Genomic DNA, 21007 nt, shown 5'->3' with positions numbered 1-21007 from the left:
TAGAAGTTTATGGGGTGGCACTGCTGCCTCACAGCGCCAGGAACCTGGGTTTGATTGCTGGCTTCGGTCTTTGTGGAGTCTGCACGCTCTCCCTGTGTTTGCTTGGTTTCCTCCAGGTGCTCTGGTTTCCTCCCACAGTCCAAAGATGTGCGGGTTAGGTGGATTGGCCATGCTAAATTGCCACTTAGTGTCCCGGGATGCATAGTTTAGAGGGATTTGCGGGATAACTATGTGGGGTTACGGGGATCGGACCTGGGTGGGATTGTTGTTGGTGCAGACTTGATGGGCTGAATGGCCTCCTTCAGCACTGTTGGGATTCTATGATTCACCCAGAGGAAAACCAATTAGATTTCCTGACCCAATTGTTGTTGGAATGATGATCAAATAGGATTCGGGAAAAAGGCAGCAAGATTTTTCCTTCCTCCCTTCCATTCTCTGGATTTACACCGGCTGAAAGAACAACGGAAAACGTTTTAGTGATGGAGCAGTAACAGATTATCTTTGGGAAACACATTAAGTTTGAAATTTCCTTGTTATGTAATAGAGCAGAGTGGTTACATTTGTGGTGAGATGGAAGAAACTGTGGAGGAACAGAGAGCCGTGTACTGACATCATTATCAGCCAGTGGACAGGAAGGTAAAGAATAATGTAACAAAGCGAATAGAATATGAAGAATTGGATCTAGTGCTACAGTTATAGAAAACTCTGTTTAGACCCCATTTAGATCACTGCGTTCAGTCTGGACAACACACCTCAAGAAGGTTAGATTGGCCTTGGAGTGGGAGCAACAGAATTTCACCAGTGATACCAGACTCAAATGATGAGGACAGATTGCAAAGACAAGTCCTGTCATTACCTGAATATGGAAGATTAAGGGATGATGTGAGTGAGATGTTTACAATGAATAATTTGACAGGGTACAGAGAGATAAACTATTGGCTCTGAATGGGGAACTTCACCGTAAAATGACAGAGAGGCATTTCAGGGGTAATTTCAGAAAAAGCTTCTTTACAGAGGATGGTGAAAATGTTGAATTGTCCACAAACAATTGTTGAAGCTCCGTTTATCAGGAAATTTCCAAGCTGAAGCTGACAAGTAGCCAGTGATATGAAGGTGGATAGTCAGAGATTCTGTAGATAGTTAAACAAGAAAAGAGTTAGCAGAGTGAGCATTGGTTCTATAGAAAGTGCAACTGGGGGATTGATAATGGAAAACAGGGTATTGGGAAATGAATTGAACAGGTATTTTTCATTGGTATTCACGATAGAGGATACAAGTAACATCCCAGAAATAGCTGTAAACCAGCAAATGGAAGGGAGGGAGGAACACAGGAAAATTCCAATCAACAGGGAAAGTGGTATTGAGCAAATTGTCGGGTCGACAGGCTGACAAATTCCTGGGTCCGGATGGACTTCTCGTGAAGGACATGAAAGAAGTGGCGAATGAGATAGTTGATGCATTTGTTTTAATTTTGCAAAACTCCCTGGCTTTGGAGAATGTTCTATTCGGTTGAAATATAACAAATGTAATACCTTGATTCAAAAAGGGATGGAGACAGAAAGCAGGAAACTACAGGCTGTTAGCCTAACACATTTGTCATCGGGAAAATGTTAGAAGCCATTCTGAAAGATATTACAGATATTACAACTTGGAAAAAATACAAGGCAATCAGGCAGAGTCAATATGGTTTTCTGAAAGGGAAATCATGTTTAACTAAATTATTGGAGTTTTTTGAAAGAGGCCCATGTGCTGTGAATGGGGAACCGGTTCTTACATTTTCAGAAGACATTTGCCAAAGTGCCAGATCAAAGGTTATTGTGTAAAATAAACATTCATGGTTTTGGGCGTAACATTTTGGCATGGATTGATGGTTGGCTAGCTAACAGGTCAAAAAGAGTTCGCACAACTGGTTCTTTTTCTGGGTGGCAGGATCTGATGAGTGGTGTATTCATGCTGGGGCTACAAATTGTTACAATTTATAAAAATTACTTGGATGAAGGGACTGAAGATACCGTTGCTAAATTTGCTGACAGCATAAAGATAGATAAGAAATTAATTGTGAAGTATACGTAAGGAAGCTTCAAAAGGAAACAGATAGATTAAGTGAGGGCAAAATGTGGCAAATGAGGCAAATTGCGAGGATAAAACAGTGGTTGACAAATGGGAGACTTTCAAAGTTGAGTTGAATGGGATGCCAGCCAGGTACATAGCCACCAGACACAAATATGTGGTGTCCAAAGCTAGGATATCCTGGATGTCTCAGGTTATTGACAAGAAAATAAGAAAAAAAGAGGCATATGATGCATGCTGGAATAATAATAGCAATAGAAATCAGGAAAATCAGCTCAAAATGCAGGAGAGAGGCTAAGGCTGGAATAATGAAGAGGAAGCATGAGGAAATGTTAGCAGGCTGCGCTAATACAAATCATATCTTCTTCAAACATTAATTGTAAAGGATTAGTGAAGGATAGAGTGGGGTTCATAAGGGCCAAGCAGAGTAAACTGCTCACTGCAGCAGAGGGTATGGCAGAGATAGTAAATAAGTACTGTACTTCTGGCTTTACCAAATTAAGAAGTTTAACAACACCAGGTTAAAGTCCAACAGGTTTATTTGGTAGCAAAAGCCACACAAGCTTTCGGAGCTGCAAGCCCCTTCTTCAGGTGAGTGGGAATTCTGTTCACAAACAGAGCATATAAAGACACAAACTCAATTTACATGAATAATGGTTGGAATGCGAATACTTACAACTAATCAAGTCTTTAAGAAACAAAACAACAGCATAAAGATAGATAAGAAATTAATTGTTAAGTATACGTAAGGAGGCTTCAAAAGGAAACAGATAGATTAAGTGAGGGCAAAATGTGGCAAATGAGGCAAATTGCGAGGATAAAACAGTGGTTGACAAATGGGAGACTTTCAAAGTTGAGTTGAATGGGATGCCAGTCAGGTACATAGCCACCAGACACAAATATGCCGTCTTTACCAAATTAGACAATGTGACAATGGCCCAGTTGAAAATGTATGTGTTGATTAACTGAGCTTCATAGTGAGAGTGTGGAATTAACTCTCTCTCAATCGATCATTGTGTGGGGGTGCGGAATTAATCCTGTCTCAATCTATTCGTGTGTGTCAGTGCTGAATTAACTCTCTCTCAATCTATTATTGTGAGAGAGTGTGGAAGTAACTCTCTCAATCTATTACTGAGAGAGAGTGTGGAATTAATTCTCAATCGATCATTGTGTGTGTGAGGAAGTAACTCTCAATCTGTTATTGTGTGAGAGTGTGGAATTAACGGTCTCTCAATCTATTACTTGTATGAATGTGGAATTAACTGTCTCTCAATCTATTACTCAATGTCACTGTGGAATTAATTCTCAATCTGTTACATTGTGTGAATGTGGAATTGACTCTCTCTCAATCAATTACCGTGTGTCACTGTGGAATTATATCTCAATCTATTACTGTGTCTGAGCGGGGAATTAACTCCCTCTCAATCTTTTACTGTGTGCCAGTGTGTGTGTGTGCCAGTGTGTGTGTGTGCCAGTGTGTGTGTGCCAGTGCGCGCGCCTGTGTGTGTGTGTGTGTAAATAACTCTCAATTTCTTACTGTGTCAGTCTGGAATTAACTCTCTCTGAATCTATTACTATGTGTCGGATTGGAATTCACTCCCTGTCAATCATTTGTGTGTGACTGGGATTAACGGTCCCTCAATCTATCACCTGTGTGAGTGTGGAATTATCTCTCTCTCAATCTATTACTGTATGTCAGTGTGGAATAAACTCTCTCAATCTATTACTGTGTGTGTGGGGAATTAACTCTCTCTCAATCTATTACTGTGTGTCAGTGTGGAATAAACTCTCTCAATCTATTACTGTGTGTCTGTGTGGATTCACTCTCTCTCAATTTTTTATTGTGTGAGAGTGTCGATTTATCTCTCTCTCTCACTCTATTACTGTGTGTCAGTGTGGAATTAACTCCCTCTCAATCTATTACTGTGTGAGAGTGTGGAATTAACTCTCAATCTATGACTGTGAGAGAGTGTTGAATTAACTCTCTCTCAATCTATTCCTGTGTCAGTGTGGAATTAACTCTCCCTCAATCTATTCCTGTGTCAGTGTGGAATTAACTCTCTCTCAATCTATTCCTGTGTCAGTGTGGAATTAACTCTCCCTCAATCTATTCCTGTGTCAGTGTGGAATTAACTCTCTCACAATCTATTCCTGTGTCAGTGTGGAATTAACTCTCTCTCAATCTGTTGCTGTGAGAGAGCATGGAATTAACTCGCAATCTATTCCTGTGTGTGAATGTGGAATTAACTCTCGCTCAATCTATTACAGTGTCAGTGTGGAATTGACTCTTTCTGAATCTATTACTGTGTGGGAACGTAGAATAACTCTCTCTCAATCTATTGGTGTGTATGGGTGTGGAAATAACTCTCTCAATCGATTAGTGTGTCTGAGTGTGGAACTAACTCTCTCTCAATCTATTACTGTGTGAGAGAGTGGAAATAACTCTCTCAATTTATTACTGTCAGTCTGGAATTAACTCTCTCTGAATCTATTACTATGTGTCGGAGTGGAATTCACTCCCTCTCAATCATTTGTGTGTGTGACTGTGGGATTAACGGTCCCTCAATCTATTACTTGTATGAGTGTGGAATTAACTCTCTCTCAATCTATAACTGTGTGAGTGTGTGGAATTCTCTCTCTCTCAATCTATTACTGTATGTCACAGTGGAATTAGCTCTCTGTCTCAATCTATTACACTGTGTGTGTGTTGAATTAACTCTCTCAGTCTATTAGTGTGTGTGAATGTGAAATTAACTCTCTCAATCTATTACTGTGTCTCAGTGTGGAATCATCTCTCTCGCAATCCAAAACAGAGAGAGTGTGGAATTATCTCCCTCTTAATCTATTACTGTATGTCAGTGTGGAATTAGCTCTCTGTCTCAATCTATTACAGTGTGTGTGTGTTGAATTAACTCTCTCAATCTATTCGTTTGTGAGAGTGTGGAATTAATTCCCTCTCAATCTATTACTGTGTGTCGGTGTGGAATTCACTCTCTCTCAATCATTCATTGTGTGTGACTGTGGGATTAACAGTCTCTCAATCTATTGCTTGGGGTGGTGGTGTTCCTCAGGGATCAGTGCTGGGACCTTTGCTGTTTGTAATATATATAAATGATTTGGAGGAAAATGTAACTGGATTGATTAGTAAGATTGTCGACGACACAAAGGTTGGTGGATTTGTGGATAGCGATGAGGACCATCAGAGGATACAGCAGGATATAGATCAGTTGGAGACTTGGGCGGAGAGATGGCAGATGGAGTTTAGTTTAATCCAGACAAATGTGAGGTAATGCATTTTGGAAGGTCTAATACAGATAGGAAATATACAGTAAATGGCAGAACCCTTAGGAGTATTGATAGGCAAAGGGATCTGGGTGTACAGGTACACAGGTCACGGAAAGTGCCAATGCAGGTGGAGAAGGTAGTCAAGAAGGCATACGGCATGCTTGCCTTCATCGGCCGGGGTATTGAGTTTAAAAATTGGCAAGTCATGTTGACGCTTTATAGAACCTTAGTGAGGCCGCACTTGGAATATAGTGTTCAATTCTGTTCGCAACACTACCAGAAGGATGTGGAGGCTTTGGAGAGGGTACAGAAAAGATTTACCAGGATGCTGCCTGGTATGGAGGGCATTAGTTATGAGGAGAGGTTGGAGAAACTTGGTTTGTTCTCACTGGAGTGACGGAGGGTGAGGAGAGACCTGATAGAAGTCTACAAGATTATGAGAAGCATGGACAGAGTGGATAGTGAGAAGCTTTTTCCCAGGGTGGGAGAGTCAATTAATAGGGGGCATAGGTTTAAGGTGCGACGGGCAAGTTTTAAAAGAGATATATGAGGCAGAGTTTTTACACAGAGAGTGGTGGGTGCCTGGAACACGTTGCCGGGGGAGGGAGTGGAAGCGGATACGGTAGTGATTTTTAAGGGGCGTCTTGACAAGTACATGAATGAGATGGGAATAGAGGGATATGGTCCCCGGAAGCGTCGGGGGTTTTAGTTGAGTCAGACAGCATGGTCGTTGCAGGCTTGGAGGGCCGAAGGGCCTGTTCCTGTGCTGTAATTTTCTATGTATGAGTGTGGAATTATCTCCCTCTCAATCTATTACTGTATGTCAGTATGAATTTACCTCTCTGTCTCAACATATTACTGTGTGTCAGTGTGGAATTAACTCCCTCTCAATCTATTACCGTGTGTCGGTGCGGAATTAACACTCTCTCAATCTATTAATGTGTGCGAGAGTGGAAATAACTCTCAGTGTATTACTGTGTGGCAGTCTGGAATTAATTCTCTCTCAATCTATTACTGTGTGTGTGTGTGAAATTTACTCTCTCACAATCATTTATTGTGTATGAATGTGGGATGAAGAACATAAGAACTAGGAGTAGGAGTAGGCCATCTGTCCTCTCGAGGCTGCTCCGCCAGTCAATAAGATCTTGGCTGATCTTTTTGTGGACTCAGCTCCACTTACCCACCCGCTCACCATAACCCTTAATTCCTTTACTGTTCAAAAATTTATCTATCCTTGCCTTAAAAACATTCAATGAGGTAGCCTCAATTGCTTCACGAGGCAGAGAATTCCACAGATTCACAACCCTTTGTGTGAAGAAGTTCCTCCTCACTTCAGTCCTAAATCTGCTTCCCCTTATTTTGAGGCTATGCCCCCTCGTTCTAGTTTCACCCGCCAGTGGAAACAACTTACCTGCTTCTATCTTGTCTATTCCCTTCATAATCTTATATGTTTCTATAAGATCTCCCCTCATTCTTCTGAATTCCAATGAGTATAGCCCCAGTCTCCTCAGTCTCTCCTCATAAGCCAACCCTCTCAACTCTGGAATCAACCTATTGAATTTTCTCTGCATCCGCTCCAATGCCAGTATATCCTTTCTCAAGTAAGGAGACCAAAACTGTACACAGTACTCCAGGTGTGGCCTCACCAGCACCTTATACAGCTGCAACATAACCTCGCTGTTTTTAAACTCCATCCCTCTAGCAATGAAGGACAAAATTCCATTTGCCTTCTTAATTAACTGCTGCACCTGCAAACCAACTCCTTGAGATTCCTGCACAAGGACACCCAGGTCCCTCTGCACAGCAGCATGTTGCAATTTTTAATCATTTAAATAAGAGTCCATTTTGCTGTTATTCCTACCAAAATCGATTACCTCACATTTACCAACATTGTACTCCATCTGCCAGACCCCCGCCCACTCACTTAGATTATCTATATCCCTTTGCAGACTTTCAGCGTCCTCTGCACACTTTGCTCTTCCACCCATCTGAGTGTCATCTGCAAATTTTTACACACTACACTTGGTCCCCAACTCCAAATCATCTATGTAATTCGTAAACAATTGCGGTCCCTACACTGATCCCTGAGGCACACAACTAGTCAATGATCACCAACCAGAAAAATACCCACTTACCCCCACTCTTTGCTTTCTGTTAGTTAACCAGTCCTCTATCCATGCTAATACATTACCCATAACACTGTGCAACTTTATCTGATGTTGCAGTCTTTGGTGCGGCTCCTTGTCAAATGCCTTCTGGAAATCCAGATGCACCACATCTACAGGTTCCCCATTGTCCACTGCACATGTAATGTTCTCAAAGAATTCCAAAAATTAGTCAAACATGACCTGTCCTTTATGAACCCAAGCTGCGTCTTACCAATGGGACAATTTATATCCAGATGTCTCGCTATTTCTTCCTTGATGATAGATTTAAGCAATTTCCCGACTACAGAAGTTAAGCTAACCAGCCTATAGTTACCTGCCTTTTGTCTACCTCCTTTTTTAAACAGTGGCGTCACATTTGCTGTTTTCCAATCCGCAAGAACCACCCCAGAGTCCAGCGAATTTTGATAAATTACCACTAGTGCATTTGCTATTCCTCCCGCCATCTCTTTTAGTACCCTGGGATGCATTCCATCAGGACCAGGAGACTTGCCTACATTTTGCCCCCAAAACTTCCTCTTTCGTGATGATAGTTTCGAGGTTCTCACCTGCCATAGCCTTCCTGTCATTAATTTTTGGCATGTTATTTGTGTCTTCCACTGTGAAGACCAACACAAAATACCTGTTCAATACCTCAGCCATTTTCTCATTTCCAGTTATTACATCCCCCTTCTCGTCCTCTAAAGAACCAATGTTTACTTTTGCCACTCTTTTTCATTTTATATATTATAACGGATTTTAACGGTCTCTCACTCTATTACTGCGTGTCGGTGTGGAATTAACTCTCTCTCAATCTATTATTGTGTGTGTGTGGAATTAACTCTCTCTCAATCTATTAGTGTGTCAGTCCAGAATTAATTCCCTCTCCATCTATTACTGTGTGTCAGTGTGGAATTAACTATCTCTCAATTACTGTGTGTGAATATGGAATTAACTATCTCTCAATCTATTACAGTGTGAGACTGTGGAATTAACGCTCTCTCAATCTATTGCTGTGAGAGAGTGTGGAATTAACGCACTCTCAATCTATTACAGTGTGTCTTTGTAGAATTAACTCTCTCTCAATCTATTACTGTATGACAACCTGGAATTAACTCTCAATCTATTCCTGAGTCTGAATGTGGATTATCTCTCTCTCAATCTATTACTGTATGTCAGTGTGAAACTAACTCTCTGTGTCAATCTATTAGTGTGTGTCAGTGTCCAATTAACTGTCTCAATCTATTACGGTGTGACAGTGCAATGGAATTAACTCCCTCTCAATCTATTACTGTGTGTCAGTGTGGAATTAACTCTCTCAATCTATTACTGTGTGTGTGTGTGGAATTAACTCTCTAATTCTATTACTGTGTGGGAATGTGGAATTATCTCTCTCTCAATCTATTACTGTGTGTCAGTGTGGAATTAACTCTCAGTCTATTGCTGTGTATCAAGAACAAAGAACAATACAGCACAGGAATAGGCCCTTCGGCCCTCCAAGCCCGTGCCGGGCCCTGGTCCAAACTAGACCATTCTTTTGTATCCCTCCATTCCCACTCCGTTCATATGGCTGTCTAGATAAGTCTTAAACGTTCCCAGTGTGTCCGCCTCCACCACCTTGCCTGGCAGCGCATTCGAGGCCCCCACCACCCTCTGTGTAAAATATGTCCTTCTGATATCTGTATTAAACCTCCCCCCCTTCACCTTGAACCTATGACCCCTCGTGAACGTCACCACCAACCTGGGGAAAAGCTTCCCACCGTTCACCCTATCTATGCCTTTCATAATTTTATACACCTCTATGAAGTCTCCCCTCATCCTCCATCTTTCCAGGGAGAACAACCCCAGTTTACCCAAACTCTCCTCATAGCTAAGCCCCTCCATACCAGGCAACATCCTGGTAAACCTCCTCTGTACTCTCTCCAAAGCCTCCACGTCCTTCTGGTAGTGTGGCGACCAGAACTGGATGCAGTATTCCAAATGCGGCCGAACCAACGTTCTATACATCTGCAACATCAGACCCCAACTTTTATACTCTATGAAGTCCTATAAAGGCAAGCATGCCATATGCCTTCTTCACCACCTTCTCCACCTGTGACGTCACCTTCAAGGATCTGTGGACTTGCACACCCAGGTCCCTCTGCGTATCTGCACCCTTTATGGTTCTGCCATTTATTGTATAGCTCCTCCCTACATTATTTCTACCAAAATGCATCTCTTCGCATTTATCAGGATTGAACTCCATCTGCCATTTCTTTGCCCAAATTTCCAGCCTATCTATATCCTTCTGTAGCTTCTGACAATGCTCCTCACTATCTGCAAGAACATAAGAACATAAGAAATAAGAGCAGGAGTAGGCCATCTGGCCCTTCGAGCCTGCCCCGCCATTCAACAAGATCATGGCTGATCTGAAGCAAATCAGTTCCACTTACCCGCCTGCTCCCCATATCCCCTAATTCCCTTATCGATCAGAAAACTATCTACCCGTGATTTAAACATATTCAACGAGGAAGCCTCCACCACTTCAATGGGCAGAGAATTCCAGAGATTCACTACCCTCTGAGAGAAGAAGTTCCCCCTCAACTCTGTTCTGAACCGCCCCCCCCCCTTATTTTGAGGCTGTGCCCTCTAGTTCTGGTTTCCCTTCTAAGTGGAAAGAATCTCTCCACCTCTGCCCTATCCAGCCCCTTCATTATCTTATATGTCTCTATAAGATCACCCCTCATCCTTCTAAACTCCAACGAGTACAGACCCAATCTGTTTAATCTCTCTTCATAAGCTCCACCCCTCATCTCCGGTATCAACCTGGTGAAACTTCTCTGCACTCCCTCCAAGGCCAATATATCCTTTCGCAAATAAGGGGACCAAAACTGCACACAGTACTCCAGTTGCGGCCTCACCAGTGCCTTGTACAGTTGCAGCAAGACCTCCCTGCTTTTATATTCTATCCCCCTCGCGATAAAGGCCAACATTCCATTCGCCTTCTTGATCACCTGCTGCACCTGCAAACTGAGTTTTTGCGATTCGTGCACAAGGACCCCCAGGTCCCTCTGCACAGTCGCACAATGTAATTTTTCTCCATTTAAATAATATTCCAATTTACTATTATTTCTTCCAAAGTGGATAACCTCACATTTGCTAACGTTATATTCCATCTGCCAGATCCTCGCCCACTCGCTCAGCCTATCCAAATCTCTCTGCAGACTTTCCGCGTCCTCCACGCAATTCGCTTTCCCACTCACCTTCGTGTCATCAGCAAACTTGAATACCCTAGATTCAGTCCCCTCCTCCAGATCATCTATGTAAATGGTAAACAATTGAGGCCCCAGCACCGATCCCTGCGGCACGCCACTGGTCACCAACTGCCAACCAGAAAAGCACCCATTTATCCCAACTCTCTGCTTCCTGTTAGATAGCCAATCCCCAATCCACGCCAACACCTTACCCCTAACTCCGTGTACCCCAATCTTCTGCAGCAACCTTTTGTGAGGCACCTTATCGAACGCCTTCTGGAAATCTAAAAACACCACATCCACCGGTTCCCCTCTGTCAACCGCACTAGTGACATCTTCATAAAAGTCCAGTAGATTCGTCAAACACAACTTTCCCTTCATGAATCCATGCTGCGTCTGCTTGATCGAACCATTCTTATTCAGGTGCTCTGTTATTTCCTCTTTAATAATGGACTCTAGCATCTTCCCAACTACGGACGTTAAGCTAACCAGCCTGTAGTTACCCGCCTTTTGTCTACTTCCTTTTTTAAACAGCGGCGTAACAGTAGCTGTTTTCCAGTCAGCCGGCACTACCCCAGAGTCCAGCGAATTTTGATAAATTACCACTAACGCATCTGCTATTACCTCAGCCATTTCTTTCAGTACCCTGGGATGCATTCCATCCGGGCCCGGGGACTTGTCTACCTTCAGTCCTATTAGTCTACCAAGCACCACCTCCTTAGTAACAGTAATTGTATTAAGGACCTCCCCTCCCACCAACTCTCGATCTCTAATATTCGGGAAACTATTTGTGTCTTCCACCGTGAAGACCGACACAAAGGACTTATTTAAAGTCTCAGCCATTTCCTCGTTTTCCACTATTAAATCCCCCCTCTCATCTTCCAAGGGTCCAACATTCACTCTAGCCACTCTATTCCTTTTTATATACTTGTAAAAACTTTTACTATCATTTTTTATATTTTGAGCTAGTTTAGTTTCATAATCTATCTTTCCTTTCTTAATCGCTTTCTTAGTCGTTCTTTGTTTTTCTTTAAAGCTTTCCCAATCCACTAATTCTCTACTATTTTTGGCCACTCTGGACGCATCTGATTTTATTTTAATACTCTCCTTTATTTCCTTCGTTATCCACATCCGGTTATCCTTTTTCTTACAGTCCTTCTTTATCACCGGAATATATGTTTGCTGAGTACTTAAAAAAATGTCCTTAAAAATCCTCCACTGTTCCTCAGCTGTCCTACCTACCAGTCCTGCCAATTTTGTGTCGTCCGCAAACTTACTGATCACCCCAGTTACACCTTCTTCCAGATCGTTTATATAAATCACAAACAGCAGAGGTCCCAATACAGAGCCCTGCGGAACACCACTAGTCACAGGCCTCCAGCCTGAAAAAGACCCTTCCACTTCCACCTCTGTGTTCTGTGACCAAGCCAGTTCTCCACCCATCTTGCCACCTCCTCCTTTATCCCATGAGATCCAATAGATAGTGTGGAATTAACCCTCTCTCAATCTATTACTGTGTGTCAGTGTCCAATTAACTGTCTCAATCTATTACGGTGTGACAGTGCAATGAACTCTTTCACAATTCATTACTGTGTGTTAGTGAGGAATTAAAACTCTCTCAATCAATTACTATGTGTGAGTGTGGAATTAACTCCCAATCTATTACTGTGTTTGAGTGTGGAATTGACTCTCTCTCAATCTATTACTGTGTGTCAGTGTGGAATTAACTCATACAGCAATAGATTGAGAGTTAATTCCACACTGATACACAGCAATAGATTGAATCAGTGTGGAATTAACTCTCTCTCAATCTATTACTGTGTGGCAGTATGGAATTAACTCTCTCAATCTATTAGTGTGGGAATGTGGAATTATATCTCTCTCAATCTATTACTGTGTGTCAGTGTGGAATTAACTCCCAATCTATAACTGTGTGAGAGTGTGTAATTCTTGCTCTCAATCAATTACTGTGTGCACGTGTGGAATTATCTCTCTCTCAATCTATTGCTGTGTGTCAGTGTGGAATTAACTGTCTCAATCTATTACAGTGTGACAGTGCAACTAAGTCTCTCTCTCAATCTCTTACTGTATGTGAGTATGGAATTAACACACTCTCAACCTATTACTGTGTGTGTGTGTGTGTGTGTGTGTGTGTGGAATTAACTCTCAATCTATTACAGTGCGAGAGTGTGGAAATAACTCTCTCTCTGATCTATTACTGTGTGTTAGTGTGGAATTAACTCTCAATCTATTACTATGCATGAATGTGGAATTAACTCTCCCTCGATCTATTACAGTGTGTCAGTGTGGAATTAACTCTGTCTCAATCTATTATTGTGTGTGCGTGTGGAATTAACTCTGCATCTATTCCTGTGTGTGAATGTGGAATTAACTCTCTCCCAATCTATTACAGTGTGAGAGTGTTGAATTAACTCTCTCTCAATTACTATGTGAGAGTGTGGAATTAACTGTCTCTCATTCTTGTATTGTGTGTGGAATTAACTCTCTCTCAATCAATTAGTGTGTGTCAGTGTGGAATTAACTCTCGCTCAATCTATTGCTGTGTGTCAGTGTGGAATTAAGAACAAAGAAAATTACAGCACAGGAACATGCCCTTCGGCACTGCACCGACCTTGCTGCCCAACTGAACTAAAACCCCCGACCCTTCCAGGGACCATATCCCGCTATTCCCATCCTATTCATGTATTTGTCCAGACGCCCCATAAAACTCACTATTGTATCTGCTTCAACCACCTTCCCCAGCAGTGAGTTCCAGGCACCCACCACCCTCTGTGTAAAAAACTTGCCTCATACATCTCCTTTAAACCTTGCCCCTCGCACCTTAAACCAATGCCCCCCAGTAATTGACTGGGCGGCACGGTAGCACAGTGGTTAGCACTGCTGCTTCACAGCTCCAGGGTCCCGGGTTCGATTCCCGGCTCGGGTCACTGTCTGTGTGGAGTTTGCGCATTCTCCTCGTGTCTGCGTGGTTTTCCTCCGGGTGCTCCGGTTTCCTCCCACAGTCCAAAGATGTGCAGGTTAGGTTGATTGGCCAGGTTAAAAATTGCCCCTTAGAGTCCTGAGATGCGTAGGTTAGAGGGATTAGCGGGTAAATATGTGGGGGTCGGGCCTGGATGGGATTGTGGTCGGTGCAGACTCGATGGGCCGAATGGCCTCCTTCTGCACCGGAGGGTTTCTATGTTTCTATGACTCTTCCACCCTGGGGAAAAAGCTTCGGACTATCCACTCTGTCCATGCCCCTCATAATCTTGTAGCCTTCCATCAGGTCGCCGCTCAACCTCTGTCGTTCCAGAGAGAACAAACCAAGTTTCTCCAACCTCTCCTCACAGCTAATATCCTCCATACCAGCCAACATCCTGGTAAGTCTTTGCTGTATCCTCTCCAAAGTCTCCACATCCTTCTGGGAGTGTGGCGACCAGAATTGAACACTATATTCCAAATGCAGCCTGACTAAGATTCTATAAAGCTGCAACATGACTTGCCAATTTTTAAACTCAATCCCCCGGCCAATGAAGGTAAGCATGCCGTATGCCTTCTTGACTACCTTCTCCACCTGCATTGCCACTTTCAGTGACCGATGTACCTGTACACCCAGATCCCTTTGCCTATCAATACTCCCAAGGGTTCTGCCATTGACTGTATATTTCCTATCTGTATTAGACCATCCAAAATGCATTACCTCACATTTGTCTGGATTAAACTAAACTCCATCTGCCATCTCTCCGTCCAAGCCCCCAACCTATCTATATCCTGCTGTATCCTCTGATGGTGCTCATCGCTATCTGCAAATCCACCAACCTTTGTGTTGTTCGCAAACTAACTAATCAAACCAGTTGCATTTTCCTCCAAATCAGTTATATATATATTACGAACAGCAAAGGTCCCAGCACTGATCCCTGAGGAACGCCAATTGTCCCAGTCCTCCATTCAGAATCACACCCTTCCACTGCTACCCTCTGTCTTCTATGACCAAGCCAGTTCTGTATCCACCTTGCCAGCTCACCTCTGATCCCTTGCGACTTCACCTTCTGCACCATTCTGCCATGAGGGACCTTGTCAAAGGCCTTACTGAAGTCCATGTAGACAACATCCACTGCCCTACCCTCATCAATCATCTTCGTCACTTCCTCAAAAAACTCGATCAAGTTAGTGAGACATGAGCAGCCCTTCACAAAACTATATTGCCTCTCGCAAATACATCCACTAATTTCCAAGTGGCAGTAAATCCTGCAGCCAGTGAGGATACAAAAATTTCTCTCAAGGCCCCAGCAATTTCCTCCCTTGTCTCTCCCAGTATTTTGGGGTATATCCCATCAGGCCCTGGGGACTTGTCTACCTTAATATTCCTCAAGAACCCCAACACTTGATCTCAACATGACTCAAACTATCGACACACCCTTTCCCAGATTCATTATTCACCAAGTCCTTCTCTTTGGTGAATACTGACACAATGAACTCATTGAATACCTCACCCATTTCCTCTGGCTCCACGCATAGATTTCCTCCTTTGTCCTTGAGTGGGCCAACCCTCTCCCTGGCTATCCTCTTGCTCTTTATATATGTATAAAAAGCCTTGGTATTGTCCTTAATCCTGCTGGGCAATGATTTTTTGTGTCCCCGTTTAGCCCTATATTAACTCTCTCTCCGATCTATTACTGTGTACCAGTGTGGAATTAACTCTCCCTCAATCTATTAAAGTGTCAGCGTGGAATTAACTCTCTCTCTCTATCTATTACTGTGTCCGTGTGCAATTACCTCTCTCAATCTATTTTTGTGTCCGAGTGTGGAATTAACTCTCTCAATTTATTACTGTGTGAAAGTGTGGAATTAACTCTCTCTCAATCTATTACTGTGTGTGAGCATTGAATTATCTCTCTCTCAATCTATTCCTGTGTCAGTGTGGAATTCACTCTCTCGCAATCTATTACTGTGTGTACGTGTGGAATTAACTCCCTCTCAATCTGTTGCTGTGTGAGAGCATGGAATTAACTCTCAATTTATTACTGTGTGTGAATGTGGAATTGACTCTCTCTCAATCTATTACGGTGTGAGAATGTAGAATTAACTCTCTCTCAATCTATTTCAGTGTCAGTGTGGAATTAACTCTTTCTGAATCTATTACTGTGTGGGAACATAGAATAACTCCCTCTCAATCTAATGCTGTGTGTGGGTGTGGAATTAACTCTCTCTCAATCTATTACTGTGCATGAGTGTGGAATTAACATTTTCTCAATCTATTACTGTGTGAGAGTGTGGAATTAACGCTGTCAGCCATTCTCTGTTCATGTGTTTCAGTATGGAATGACATCAGTTCATCTATATTAGTGAATGCGAGGATGGAATTAAATCTGTATTTGTTATTCACTATTACTGAATGTGAGTGGGACATTAACTCTCTGTTCATCGCTGTTATAGCATGTGAGAGTGGAATTAACTGTCAGTCTTGGTTATTGTGTATGAATGTAGCATTAACTCTTGCTCAGTAGAACTGAATGTGTAATTAACTCTGGCTGTGTTACTGTATGTTGGTGTGGAATTGATTCTCTATCCTTTAATCACCATCACTGTATTTTTGTTTGGAATTACCGTTGTGGCAATCTCTGTTACTGCATCTGAATGTGTAATTCACTCCCTATCTATCAATAATAATGTGTGAAATTATCTCACTGTCTGTCAGTCTCTGTTACTGCATGGAAGTGGGTCACTGTCAGCTTAGCAAACTGCTGCTTGCAGAGAGCCACATGGATCAGTGCTGGGTTCTCAGCTATTTACAATCTATATTAATGGCCCAGATAAAGGGACAGACCATCACCAAATTTTCAGGCAATACATAAATAGGTGGGGAAGTAGGTTGTGAGGAGGACACAAAGAGTCTGTAAGGAGATATAGCGAGGTTAAGTGAATGGACACAAATTTGTCAGGTAGGATACAATGCAGGAAAATGTGAGGCTTTCCACTTCAGTGGGAAGGATGGGAAGGCAGAACATTATTTAAATAGAGGGGGAGATACAGCAGATTGATCCAGAAAAGGAGGAAATAACTCTAATTATAAGTACATATGTGGAGTATCAAAGTAGGGAAATGTTGCTACAAATACATGATATTGCTCAGTTTAAAGGTTTTCTCTGATTTAAAGAGGGAAATACTTGTATTGGAAGCAGTGAAGATTCACTCGGCTGATTGCTGAGATATCTTATGAGGAAAGTTCAATCAATGAGCCGATCTCAGAAGTTGAGAAGAATGAGAGATGATCAGATTGAAACATTGAAGGATCTGAGGGAATTGGACAGGGTAGATATTGAGAGGAATGTTTTCATTTGTGGGCAAAATTAAAACAAGAGGACACAGTTTAAAAATAAAGTATGCCCCACTTAAGATGGAGATGAGAAGAAATTTCTCCTCTCAAAATGTCCTTAATTTGTGGAATTTAATAGACTCCATCCTAAGTTAGAAAGAGTTTTGATCTACACGAGAGACAGGGTTATGGGGCAGGCAATTAAATGGAGTTGATGCCATAATCACATTAACCATGATCTTACCGAATGGTGGGGCAACCCTAAAGAACAAATTGCCTTCTGCTGCTCCTGCTTCTTATGTTCTGATTTGATGTCAATGTGGAACGAACTCACTGTCTGTCAGGCTCTGTTCCAGTATTTCAGTGTGAAATTAACTCAAGTTTGATACTGCATATGAGTGCAGAACTGATTTGCTATCCATTACTTATTTTATATGAGAGTGCAATGTCTCTGCCAGTCTCTGTTCCTGTACAGGAAATTTTGATGGGAAATGTTTGGGCTCGACTGGTCTCAAATGAACTCAGGGTTAAACCCATCAGCTTTTCCTTCATCAACCCTCCAGTTCACAGCCAGCCAACAAGAACGTACCTTCACAGAACATCCACCCTCATTCCAAAGGGTTCTTCATTTGTCTATTTCAGGCCTGCTTTCTGAACAGCTGCAATATTTCACCGGTAAAATCATGTGGACACTGAACATCTGAAACAAAGTGAAAATTCTGGAATGACTCAACAGGTCAGAGAGAAACAGAGTTCATGTTTCAGCTCTCTGACAATTGGCTTGCAATAAAACACTTACTGATATCTGTGAATGACAGCAGCCATTAATTCCCACATGATGAATTAATGGTGTAGTGGTATTGTCACTGGACCATGATCCAGAGTAATGCAATGGGACCTGAATATCACCACAACAGAGTGACATTTGAGCTCAATAAACATCTGGAATTAAAGGTCTAATGATGGCCATTTCATCAAAACCCACTTGATTCACTGATGTCCCTTTAGGCAAGCAATCTGCCTCTTCTGGCCTACATGTGACTCCAGACACACAGCAATGTGTTTGACTCTTAAATGCCCTCTGAAATGGCCTGACAAGCCACTCAGTTCAAAGGTAATTAGTGCAATGAATGCTGGCCAAGCCAGTGACGCACACATCACATGAATGAATAAAAATAATTCTCTGCACCCAGAAAGCGCTCCATCCAACACACTGACTTGCCCAGGCGCTGAGAGTGGGCATGCTCCCCAGGGGCAGCCGTGGGGCAATCGGTGCTGGAACTTTCCCCACTGCCACTTGTCTCCCATTCCACCAAGCTGCCTGTGTCCTTTTGAAGTTTCCCACTTTCCTCCTCACAGCTGCCAATGCCTCCAAGTTTGGTGGCGTGTGGAAATAAAGAACAAAGAACAGTACAGCACAGGAAACAGGCCCTTCGGCCCTCCAAGCCTGTGCCGCTCCATGGTCCAACTCGACCAATCGTTTGTATCCCTCCATTCCCAGGCAGCTCATGTGACTATCCAGGTAAGTCTTAAACGATGTCAGCGTGCCTGCCTCCACCACCCTACTTGGCAGCGCATTCCAGGCCCCCACCACCCTCTGTGTAAAAAACGTCCCTCTGATATCTGAGTTATACTTCGCCCCTCTCACCTTGAGCCCGTGACCCCCTCGTGATCGTCACCACCAACCTGGGAAAAAGCTTCCCACAGTTCACCCTATCTATACCCTTCATAATCTTGTACACCTCTATTAGATCTCCCCTCATTCTCCGTCTTTCCAGGGAGAACAACCCCAGTTTACCCAATCTCTTCTCATAGCTAAGACCCTCCATACCAGGCAACATCCTGGTAAACCTTCTCTGCACTCTGTCTAACGCCTCCACGTCCTTCTGGTAGTGCGGCGACCAGAACTGGACGCAGTACTCCAAATGTCACCTAACCAGCGTTCTATACAGCTGCATCATCAGACTCCAGCTTTTATACTCTATACCCCGTCCTATAAAGGCAAGCATACCATATGCCTTCTTCACCACCTTCTCCACTGTGTTGCCACCTTCAAGGATTTGTGGACTTGCACACCTAGGTCCCTCTGTGTTTCTATACTCCTGATGACTCTGCCATTTATTGTATAACTCCTCCCTACATTATTTCTTCCAAAATGCATCACTTCGCATTTATCCGGATTAAACTCCATCTGCCACCTCTCCGCCCAATCTTCCAGCCTATCTATATCCTGCTGTATTGCCCGACAATGCTCTTCGCTATCCGCAAGTCCAGCCATCTTCGTGTCATCCGCAAACTTGCTGATTACACCAGTTACACCTTCTTCCAAATCATTTATATATATCACTCAAATGTTGAGCTTGTGTCCTGTACACCAAGGTGTGTGTCATTAATATATATCAGGAAGAGCAGCGCTCCGAACACCGAGCCCTGGGGAAGTCCACTGGAAACCTTCCTCCAGTCTGAGAAACAACCATTAACCACTGCTCTCTGTTTCCTCTCACTCACACTATTCCATATGGGGCGGTGAGGATGGCCTCGCTGCACCATCCGCTTCATGGTGCCGCGCCCCCGGCTCCCTCGCCGCACGTCCGCCGAGCCCGGCGGCGCTGATTCGGGCTCTGAGAGCCGCTGAGACTCGCCGTTGTTGCGCCTGCACGGTTCCGCTCAGCTTCCGGGTGCTGCTCCGCGCAGACAGGCGGCCTCCGGGGCGGAGCCTCCCGACGCCAGCGCAGTGCGGATCATTCTGAATGAGATAGATCGTATTCACGCTCGCGGCGCATCTTGGGTTACACTGCCCACCATTTCATGGAATAATAAAGCATATGGGGTTATATTTAAACCCATCGGAATTCTGCCAGAGATTTCGTAGCGAATCCGTCCCATTTCCTCTTTATGCCCTAAAATTCGCCCTTTAAAACGTTTTTTCTCCAACTGCTCTTTGAAAAAATGTTGCATTTGATTCCCCAGTTTTTTAGACAGCGTATTCAGGATTCACAGAAAGTAGCGACCTATGTAAGTTAACATGTGTTTGCTCACAATATCGTTACTTTTTTAACAAATCATAATGAATCAGTGTCCTCATGTAACAGGAACAATTTATGCTAATTTACTCTATTAAAGCTGCCAATGATTTTGAACACCTCCATGAAAACTCCTGTTAACGTGCCTGCAGACATAAAAAAATATGAATGCTGGAAGTACAAACTTAATTTTGAAAATCTGGATGTACACAACAAGTATGCACCTGCGGGGGTAAATAGTGACCAGGTTTAAACTTTCAGATCAACATCCTTTCATCAGCACTGGTGAAAGTTACAAATGTGAGCGAAGACTTTAAGAAAATGCTACGTAGAACGGCAGATGGCAAAAAAAACCAAAAGGGAGGTTTGTGATTGTGTGCCACACACGCGCATAAAATGGCAAACAGTCTAAAGGAAATAGTAAGAGTACAAGAAAAGATAGTGAGCACTGTGTCATCAACAGGAGTGCATGAGTTCCATTGGAGCACGAGAGAAGACCAAGGACAGAATGATCAGTGCGAACAAAGCACAGATTTTAAATGATCGGAATTATCACAAATAGTGTGCGACTTGTGGACTGAATGGAAATGTTCCACAATCTGTGCATCTGTCATCAGAATGTAGAGCAGAGTACATTGTGAGCAGCAAATACAGCACACTACATTTAAATGATTAGTCCAGGAGGATTCATTGAGGGGGTATTTGATGAGGAGAGAGGAGGTAAAAGGCCTGTTGCTGCACCTTGACAGGTGCCATGGAAAGTCAAAACGACTCGTAGAAGCTGTTAGGAAAAGACTGCGGTATTCGGAGGGGAAGGAATGTTTGGTGACAGCATCACACAAGCTGGAGGTGGTAAAAATGCTGAGAGCTAATCCATTGAAAAAGTTGGTAATTTAAAGGAGGAAGCATTATCATAATACAGAGAATATAGAGACG

The 21007-nt window shown here is 43.0% G+C and overlaps 1 protein-coding gene across 1 annotated transcript in view; it reads right to left on the bottom strand.

Moving 5' to 3' along the window:
* The window catches only part of LOC144482281 (uncharacterized), a 319714-nt gene extending 300077 nt beyond the window's left edge, over nt 1–19637 (bottom strand). Inside the window, exon 1 of the mRNA XM_078201464.1 lies at nt 19557–19637. The gene's annotated coding sequence lies outside the window, so the exon portion shown is untranslated. The remainder of the gene's footprint in view (nt 1–19556) is intronic.
* Between the last annotated feature and the right edge of the window lie 1370 nt (nt 19638–21007).

This window comes from Mustelus asterias, unplaced genomic scaffold (assembly GCF_964213995.1).
Source record: "Mustelus asterias unplaced genomic scaffold, sMusAst1.hap1.1 HAP1_SCAFFOLD_35, whole genome shotgun sequence".
NCBI lineage: Eukaryota > Metazoa > Chordata > Chondrichthyes > Carcharhiniformes > Triakidae > Mustelus > Mustelus asterias.
Note: the sequence above shows the minus strand (reverse complement) of the source record. Positions and strands in the feature narration are given on the sequence as shown.